The sequence below is a fragment of the Cervus canadensis genome, chromosome 28 (assembly GCF_019320065.1).
Source record: "Cervus canadensis isolate Bull #8, Minnesota chromosome 28, ASM1932006v1, whole genome shotgun sequence".
Classification (NCBI taxonomy): Eukaryota; Metazoa; Chordata; class Mammalia; order Artiodactyla; family Cervidae; genus Cervus; species Cervus canadensis.
In genome coordinates, this window is record NC_057413.1 from 37,101,955 (window position 1) to 37,112,816 (window position 10,862).

General features: G+C 36.8%; 1 non-coding gene across 1 annotated transcript; it reads right to left on the minus strand.

Moving 5' to 3' along the window:
• Nucleotides 1–10,365: 10,365 nt before the first annotated feature.
• TRNAG-CCC lies at nt 10,366–10,438 on the minus strand. Its single transcript has one exon. It is a non-coding gene; the product is annotated as a tRNA-Gly (tRNA).
• Between the last annotated feature and the right edge of the window lie 424 nt (nt 10,439–10,862).

Here is a 10,862-nt window from a genome sequence, read left to right on the forward strand (position 1 = left end):
TTGCTGGTAGATGTTTTGCTGTGAATATTTGCAAAATATGTGTCCTTACTTAGTTTAGACAGGAGAGATTATATCTTCTTGTGTCTTCATGTATGACTTAAAATGCCAACTCTATAAAGAGCCCACATTAATTTGAGAACTGTAAAATCATACAATATCTTTTATACATTTTATTAAAATAATATTTTAACAAGATTTTTTAAAAAATCAAATATCACAGAACTCTCTATGAAAATCTCAGTCTCAGAGACAAAAAAATCGTGCACTCCCTTTGATTTAGATCCTCTGATAGCTGGTCTCATAGTTTACAATGTATAAAATCTATAATTCAAGATATATATGATGATATTATACAAGATTGATTCTCCACTGTAAAAGAAGGAATTGCGCATTCTCTACTCTTCCATTCTCCAGATAGATAAATAGATGAATACATATAACATATATATACACATATATGAATTTTATTTTATATATATAATTTTTATTGATTTCTTATTTTTGTAAATTTAAATTATGTCCTTATAGCTCTATGCTTGTTTCATCAACTTTAATTAGTAATATTTGATTACCATCTGAAAGATGAGAATCTTATCTCTCTGCATTTACCTCTTTCTTTTTTGTTTCTTTATCTGAACCTCTTTGTATACTTCCAAGTTGTATCACCAAGATTCCAAAAACCTCTACTCTATTCTAGATCCAAACATGAGTCATCCATCATTGATCCATTAGTTGTCTCAAATTGGGAAAACTGATGAAAGATCATCTAAATTTTGTTCACTCTAAACCTAGGCTTCATGGAAAACATAAATATATTGAAAGCTAAAACAAGATTGGAAGGAAGCTCAAACACTAGCAAAAACTCTTTCCAATATGTTTCCCTTTCTCCAGCTATTGCTCAAGGCCTTTAGTATTGATTATGATACATTACTAGGCATTAGCATAACAACTCTGTGGTTTTATTTTCTTTGCTTGCCCAACAACTTGCATTATAAAACCAGATCTGGACATCACTCAGTTAGAGATCACTTAGCATCTGTTGGGAACAAAGATATAGATGACATTGAAAATACTTGCTTCTCATACCTCATCCTTTAAATCTAGGTAATTTATGATTTGAGACACATAGTATAGGGTCACCAAGGTGGTTGACCATGGCCTTTTTGAAATAACAAAGCAACTGGCCCTTGAAAGTGAGCAATACTTAGACCAGAAGGTATCTCCACAACCAGGGCCTGGGGACATTTCATTTGATAATAAATAGTCCTAAGATTCTAATAGTTAAATGAGCTGTGACTCACATGGATTTTTTCAAGAGATCCTAAGAGTTATGGGTACAAGGTGCTCCATCTTCCTAGCCAGAGGCAAGAGGCAGCATGATTAATAAATACTGAAGATATGAAAAAGTTGCAGTATACAACAGAAAATGTGTTGGTCCTGTCACAAAAGGACATATCAGGGTGAATCCACAACCTGCTTTGATACAGCAAATAAGAAGCACAGGCCTTACAAGGAAGCTCTATTGACATCTTCCTTGATGTGGCTGAAGAAATTTCTATTGTCCATTGCCCAGTCTTATGCACATGCACAAAATTGCATCATTCATTTGAAAGTAAGATTTTAACCTGGTTAAGATAATTTTTCAAACCAAAAAAGAAAAAAAAAAAACCAAACAAACAATTAACTTCATTTCTTGAATGTATCTATCAATTTATGTGAACCAGGAAAAAAATGACCCAATTAAAGTAAGTCATAATTTGAAGATATTCTATATCTATTTTGACTTTTCTCATCTCTTATATACAGCACAGCATGTGTGCAAACATATAACCTCATGCTTGTCACAACATAGAACTGTTGGATATCTGAGAGATCAAGGGATATAACCCAAAGAAACAAACAAAAGGTCAGTGTATGTACAGATGGATGATTATATCTTTATTATAATATTTCATGTAATATTATATCATATATATAACTATATAACATCTAGATTACATAGTCATAAGCACAAAAACAAAAATATTCTAACTATGTGAATACAATGAGAAAGAACACAAAAATTTGTGCTTACCACTCCAAGTCTCAACAGGATTTAGTTTTCATTGGAAAAAAGAGAGTGGTTGTTAAGAAGCCAAACCAAGAATCTTTTACTTTAAAATAAAAGGATGTATAAGAAATAAACTATGGGGAAAATGAAGCTTGCCAGACTGAAAAATATTCTGACAGGTAGAAATGAAGAAGGACAGAAAAAAGAGGTGAGTTTTATTTCATTACTTCAGTGAATAGACTTTGCAATCTGGACACAAATGTCCTATAAGCTGGCTGACTATGAACTGGGTGGGAGCCAAAAGGAAGAAGAAATTAGCTTTGCAACTTACAATCAATGTGAGGTGAACAGAAATGAGTAAATTGCAAACTGAAGACCTGCAACTTGAAAGACACAAGTTTCCCTGCAAACACCCCACCTACGTTATTTTCTGATATGTAAAATGAAGTGTGGCAATATGAAGCAAGAAGTGAACCAAAAGGCAGAAAATAAGGTAACGTGAAAACGAGTTTCAGGGTGAATGAACAAATTAACAGCTACCTCAAGTTACTCTTCTGACCATCACAACAGGAAATTGAAATAGAAAGAAGTTCCATACAAAATCTGTTTTATCTTTTATTAATTATAAGCAGAAACATATGACATAAAATAAAGCTTAAATACCACTCCTTCTCTCTGACCAAAAATAAAGTAGAAGAATAAAATGGAATGCAGCAAGAAAAGAGGCAGATATTTTCTAAAGAAAGCAGAAGCTCAAAGAAATTGAAAACAAACTCAGAGATAAATGAAGACATAAGTAAACAGCTATAGAATTTGAAAAATGTACAGTAATAATTAAGATATAAAAGTTTAAAATATGCATTAAGAATTTTAAGGTCTTCCAAATTCAGCCATGATGAGATAAGAAGAAATAAATTTACTATCTCATCTTAACCAGAAAATCATACAAAATTTATAAAATAACAGTTTTCATTTATTGAATAACACCCAAGACAGAAATGTCATCTCTAAGAGAAGGAAAATGAAGAAAGACCTACAGATAAGAACCCACACTTACATGGGCAAGAATATACAATAGGAAGAAAACCCCTTTTTACTAAATGGTGTTAGGAAAACTGGATGCCTATATGTAAAAGGTCAAACTGGACTATTTTCTCACACCATATACAAAAATAAACTCGCAATCGATTAAAGACAAATGTTAAAATCTGAAACCATAAAACTCATAGGAAAAACAAGAATAGTACACTCTTTGACATTGGTCTTTCCCATTTTTTTTATATGTCTCCTAAGGCAAAGGCAACAAAAGAAAACCTTAACAAATGTAGCTACATTAGGGTTAATTAGATTTTCCATGGAGAAGAAGCCTATCAGCAACACAAAAAGGCTGCCTGCTGAATGGGAGAAGATAATGCTCACCAAATACACAAAAACACATACAGCTCAATGTCAAAAACATAAACAACCTAACTAAAAATGGTTAGAGGGCCTGAACAGACATTTTAAAAAAGAAGACAAGCAGATGGCCAATAGACACATGAAAAGATGGTCAACATCACTAAGCGTCAGAGAAATGCAAATCAAAGCCACAATGAGAGATCATCTCATACCCGTCAGGATGTCTAATTATTATTTTTTTTTTTTTGATGTCTAATTATTAAAAGAAGAAAAACAAAAGATTATAAGCATTGGTGAGTATGTGATAAAAGGCAAACTTTGTACACTGCTAGTAGAGTGAAAATGGTTCAGCTACTATGAGAAAATGGCATGTAGTTTTCTCAAAAATTTAGAAGTAGATCCTGCAATAGCATCTCTGAATATCTGTCCAAAAGATTTGAGATCAGGTTCTTGAAGAGGTTTCTCCACTTCAGTGTTCACTACAGCATTATTCCCAGTAGCTAAGACAGGGAAACAACACAAATATTCATCAACAGATGAATGGATAACAAAAATGTGGCATATACATACAGTGGAGTATTATTCATCCTTTAAAAAGGAACCCCTGCAATATGCAATAGTATAGATAAACTCAGAAGAACATTATGTTAAGTGAAATAAGACAGTCGCAGAAGGATAAATACTACATGACTCCTGTTGGATGAGGCGTCTGAAATAGTCAAACGTAGAAGTGGACAGTACAATGGTGGTCGCCAGGGGATGGGGGGAGGGCCTATAGGGAGTTGTTCTGTGTGTATGATCTTAAAGCTATATACACTGAGGAAGTTCCAGAGCTCTACTGTATAACGTAGTGCCTATGGTTAATAACCAGGTATACAGGGAAGCCTCATGCTCAGGAGTGTCCGACTCTGTGTGACCCCATGGCCTGCAGTCCACCAGGCTCCTCTTTCTGTGGGATTCTCCCAGAAAGAAGAGGGGGTGGGTTACCATTTCCTTCTCCAGGGGATCTTTCTGACCCAGGGATTGAACACTCATCTCCTGCGTCTCCTGCATTGCAGGCAGATTTTTTTTTTTTTTTTTTACCTCTATAAATGTGAAGCACTTTAAAAGTTGTTAAGAGAATAGATTACACTGTCTAAGAAAAATTCCTTCTTTTCCTCCTTGACTCTGACACTCAAAATGCTTCTGACACCAGATATGTGGGTTTTCAACAACAAGGAATTCTCTGACATCAGCTGAATGTTCTCTAATTCAATTTAATTCTGACACATAAGTCAGTTCATGTGGGAAAAATCCCCACAGGTTATGGGCTCAGTTCCATGAGATTGCCCTCTCCTATTTCAGAAGCCACATCTTGTCAACTGTGTGTGAATCCTGGAGGTTCCCAGGAAACTGCTCCCCACACCCCACCACCACCACAGGTTTGATCATTTGCTAGAACAATGTAAAGAACTCAGGGAAGCACTTACCTAACATTTATCAATTTATTCTATAATAAAACACAGATGCGTAGCCAGATAAAGAGATACCTAGGGTGAGGTCCTGAGCATGGAAGTTTCTGTCCCTCTTGGGGCCAGGAGAAAATATCACTCTCCCAGTTCATGGATGTGTTCATCAACAGAAAGCTCTCCGAACACCGTACTTCAGGGATTTTTATGGAGGCTTCATCAAACAAGCATGATTGATCATTAACTTAATCTCCAGCCCCTCTCTCCTTCCCAGAAGATGAGGGTGGGGCTGGAACTTCCAACCTTCTAATCACGACTTAGTCTTTCAGGTGACCATGGCTTCCTTGTATTTAAGCTATTCAGGAGCCACCACGAGTGACTTCATTAAAACCAAAGATGCTTCTATCACCACAAAAATATCGAGACATTTAGAAACTCTGTGTCAGGAGCTTCTACAAGGTCAAAACCAAGTACTAGAACAAACAAACAAACAAAAAATGCCCCTAGTGTTCTTTTTACTTAGGACATTGCAGGGGTTTTAAAAGTTCTATACCAGGAACCAGGCATAGAGACCAATATATATATTTTCTATTATTTCATCTTCATGCTAAATATTCTTTCTCTTAAAATAAAAGACAAACACACAAACACAAGGAAACTTTTGAAAGTGATAGATATCTTTATGACCTTGATTTACAATAGTGTACACATACGTCCAAATTCATCAAGTGATATGCATTAATTATGTGTAATTTTAAATCAGTTTTTGTTGGTGTATAGTAGCTTCACAATGTTGTAGTTTCTCACTATACAGCAAAGGAAATCAGTCATAATATACATGTATCTACTCTTCCTTGGATTTCTGTCACATTAGGGTCATCACAGATCATTGAGTAAGGCTCTCCGTGGTACACAGTAGGTTCTCTCATTAGTTATTTATTTTCTACAATTATGTGCATTTTTTTGTCTACCAATTATACCTCAAGAATGCTGAGAAAAAGAGTGCAAATAAAGCATTCCTGGCAAGAATGTTCAATAAGTAGGTAATATGCAATGTGCAAGGAAGTATTACAGAAAACAGATATATTATAATTAAGTTTCATTCAGTTCAGTTTATTTCAGACGCTCAGTCATGTCCAACTCTTCACAATCCCGTGGACTACAGCATGCTGGGCCTCCCTGTCCATCACCAACACCCGGAGTTTACTCAAACTCATGTCCATCGAGTCAGTGATGCCATCCAACCATCTCATCCTCTGTCGTCCCCTTCTCCTCCTGCCTTCCATCTTTCCCAGCATCAGGGTCTTTTCAAATGAGTCAATTATTTGCCTCAGGTGGCCAAAGTATTGGAGTTTCAGCCTCAGCATCAGTCCTTCCAATGAATATTCAGGACTGATTTCCTTTAGGATGGACTGGTTGGATCTCCTTGCAGTCCACAGGACTCTCAAGAGTCTTCTCCAGCACCACAGTTCAAAAGCATCAGTTCTTCCATGCTCAGCTTTCTTTATAGTCCAACTCTCACATCCATACATGACTACTGGTAAAACCATAGCTTGGATTAGATGGAACTTTCCTGGCAAAGTAATGTCTCTGCTTTTTAATATGCTGTTTAGGTTGGTCATAGCTTTTCTTCCAGGGAGCAAGTGTCTTTTAATGGCTGCAGACACCATCTGCAGTGGTTCTGGGACCCCCAAAAAATAAAGTCTGTCACTGTTTCCATCATTTCCCCACATATTTGCTGTGAAGTGATGGGATCGGATGCCATGATCTTAGTTTTCTGAATGTTGAATTTTAAGCCAACTTTTTCACTCTCCTCTTTCACTTTCATCAAGAGGCTCTTTACTTCTTCTTCACCTTCTGCCATAAGGGTGGTGTCAACTGCATATCTGAGACTATTGATATTTCTCCTAGCGATGTTGATTCCAGTTTGTGCTTCATTCAGCCTGGCATTTTGCATGATATACTCTGCATATAAGTTAAATAAGCCTTGACATACTCCTTTCCTGATTTGGAATCAGTCTGGTGTTCCATGTCCAGTTCTAACTGTTGCTTCCTGACCTGCATACAGATTTCTCAGGAGGCAGGTCAGGTGGTCTGGTATTCCCATCTCTTCAAGAATTTTCTACAGTTTGTTGTGATCCACTTAGTCAAAGGCTTTGGCATAGTCAATAAAGCAGAAATATATGTTTTTTTCTGGAACTCTTTTGCTTTTTCAATGATTCAGTGAATGTTGGCAATTTGATGTCTGGTTCTGCTGCCTTTTCTAAATCCAGGTGAACATCTGAAAGTTCGTGGTTCACCTACTGTTGAAGCCTGGCTTGGAGAATTTTGAGCTTTAGTTTGCTAGTGTGTGAGATGAGTGCAATTGTGCAGTAGTTTGGGCATTCTTTAGCATTGACTTACTTTCAGATTGGAATGAAAACTGACCTTTTCCCGTCCTCTGACCACTGCTGAGTTGTCCAAATTTGCTGACATATTGAGTGCAGTACTTTCAGAGCATCATCTTTTAGGATTTGAAGTAGCTCAACTGGAATTCCATCATTTCCACTAGCTTTGTTCATAGTGATGCTTCCTAAGGCCTGCTTGACTTTGCATTCCAGGATGTCTGGCTCTAGGTGAATGATCACACCATCATGGTTATCTGAGTCATGAAGATCTTTTTTGTATAGTTCTTCTGTGTATTCTTGCCACTTCTTCTTAATATCTTCTGCTTCTGTAAGGTCCATACAATTTCTGTCTTTTATTGTGCCCGTCTTTGCAAGAAAATTTCCCTTGGTATCTCTAACTTTCTTGAAGAGATTTTTAGTCTTTCCCATTCTATTGTTTGCCTCTATTTCTCTGCATTGATCAGTGAGGAAGGCTTTCTTATCTCTCCTTGCTATTCTTTGGAACTCTGCATTCAAATGGGTATATCTTTCCTTTTCTCCTTTGCTTTTCACTTCTCTTCTTTTCGCAGCTATTTATAAGGCCTCCTCAGACAGCCATTTTGCTTTTTTGCATTTATTTTTCCTGGGAATGGTCTTCATCACTTGCTCCTGTACAATGTAATGAACCTCTGTTCATAGTTCTTCAGGCACTCTATCAGATCTAATCCCTTGAATCTATTTGTCACTTTCACTGTACAATCATAAAGGATTTGATTTAGGTCATACCTGAATGGTTTGTTGGTTTTCCCTACTTTCTTCAATTTAAGTCTGAATTTGGCAATATGGAATTCATGATCTGAGACACAGTCAACTAAGTCAACTAATTTGCATTTGTTTCAGAAACTATACAGTTTACTAAATTCACATGCTGTTTGTGTTTGGGGAAAAGGTTTTGATTAAAGAAGTGTTTTGCTTTAGATTTTCCAACTACTTTGTAACCAAGCCATTAAAATTCCTTTTATTTTTTTTCTCATGTGTCATTTAAATGCAGTATAGCATCAGTCTCCAGGCATAAACATTTAGGTGTCTAGCCACTACCTAATTTTTTGTCTCAGAACATTTTGGTGCTATTTAAACTCATATCCATATTTCCCCATTGGTTTTAAAGTAATGATATCAGGTGATGTAAATTCCTTAGTGAGAAATAAAGCTAGTGGGCCATAAGAACCACCAAAAGTAGCTATACTGAAGTGGTTTATCATTTCAAGTATGTTTAGATTGTCCTTTTACTTTCTTTATTCTGCTTCTGATTCCTGTGCTTCTGCAACGTCTTTTGACTCAACCTCAGAGATCCTTTTATCTACGATCGTTGCCTATGGACCTGGTCTTCCTACACCTAAGAAGCAGTGTCTGATGAAAGCACTCTCAGGTTCAAGATTCCAGAGCTGTAATTTGCAAGATGTTCTCTTATATACATAGAAGTGTGTGTGTGTGTGTGCGCGCGCGCGCGCACATGCACACTCAGTTATGTATGACTCTTTGTGATCCCATGGACAGTAGCCTACTAGGTTCCTCTGTCCATGGTATTTTCCAGGCAAGAGCACTGGAGTGGGCTGCCATTTCCTACTCCAGGGGATCTTTGCTGACCCAGGGATTGAACCTGTGTCTCTTGTGTCTCCTGCACAGGCAGGTGGATTCTTTACCACTGTGCCACCTGGAAAACCCCTATGTATAAATGCCTTATTTTGAGGGGAAGAAAATGGCAAATAAGCACATACATAAGGGCTTCCCAGGGGCGCAGTGGTAAAGAATCTGCCTGCCATTGTAGGAGACCCAAGAGACTCGAGTTCAGTCCTTGGGTCGGGAAGATCCCCTGGATAAGGAAATGGCAACCCACTCCAGTATTCATGCTGTAAAATTTCATGGACAGAGCAGCCTGGTGGGCTACAATCCATGGGGTCTCAGAGTCTGACACAGCTGAGCACACACACACACACAAAGCACATACAGAAAAAAAAAAAAAAACCCACATCTGTTGATTGCCTAATCCATCATTCATTTATCCAATACCTATTTACTGAGTGCTAGTTTATGCTTGGCATTATTCCAGGTAGTCAGCTACTTTGGGAGAATAAGATAAACAACTTTCTTGTTCTTACAGAACTTGTAGGCTAGTAGGTATAGTTTTAATACAGCGTCCTTCATATAATTTTGTTAATATCCCTAATTGATAGCTTGCCCTGGACATGTGCATTACCTCTTTAAATTGGACTTGTAGAGCTGATGATTTCTGGGAACTTGCCCAGATGTGTACTATGACCATCTCCAAGCTAAGAAGACAAGGGAATGGCAAACTACTATAGGAGTACCTTATTTTATGGCACTTCACTTTATTGCATTTCAAAGATATTGCATTGGTTTTGTTTTGCAAACAAGGTTTGTAGCATGATGGTTAGCAATTTTTTAGAAATAAAGTACTTTTAAAGTAATGTCCATTCAGTTGTAGACATAATGCTGCTGCACACTTAATAGACTGTAGCAGAGTTTAAATGTAACTTTTAAATGACCTAGGAAAACAAACAAACAAAAAATTATGACTCTCTTTACTGCAATTTTCACTTCAGTTTGGAGGACTGGGGCTGAACCTACAATGTCTCTGAGATACGCTTCTTTTCCATTATAACAGAATCTCCAGAGAAAAAGACAAATATCAATATTTTATAAAAGGAGGATAATGCATCTATGACCTATGAGCTAGGTGAAGCTAGCAACACTCTGTGAAGTGGGAACAATACCTCACTCATCAAGTGGAGAGAAGAATAATCCTCTGGTCTCCTGAGCTAAGACTTTTTGAAACCTTCCATAGAGCTCTGCTAGCAGTTAGACATTCTACTGGTAAAGTTAGCAGGAAAAGCCTTTGCTAATAAGAGAGGATTGAATCACAAGAAAGCATGCGTCAGGACATAACAGAAAGACCAGCTATTTAATGAGAGATCTCTTATAGCAGGTAGAGAGCACCAACTTAGCTTTTTTTTTTTTTTTTTGGCTGTGCTGGATCTAGTTATGGCATGAGAGATCTTTTCTTGTGGCATGTGGGATCTAGTTCCCTGACCAGGGATTGAACCTGGGCCCCCTGCATTGGGAGTGCAGAGTCTTAGCCACTGGACCACCAGGGAAGTTCCCAACTCAGTTTTTTGGGGGCTGAGTTTTCAACATGGATTGTGTGGCTCAGGAAACGTGCAAAATGAAGCTTAGAGCAAGATGTTATGATATTTTAATGCAAAATTACAGTTCTTTACTTTTTTAAATTAGACTTTATTACCAAAAGAATAATACAAACATTCTTTCTAAAGGAGATACAACCAAATGTAACAATTCCTGTAACTTAATATACTAAGAAGAGTTAAGATCACTCTAGCTGAAGTAGAAATTTTTCTTCTTATATATAATTTATTATAAACAAGTTCTTATATTCAACATAGCATTGTACTTTGTAAAAAATTATGGAATAGTTGTTGAAATTTGCCTCAAAAATTCATAGAGGTAGAATTAAAATTCACTCATTAGTTTGAGATATTAGAACCTGACTTTAGAACTTAA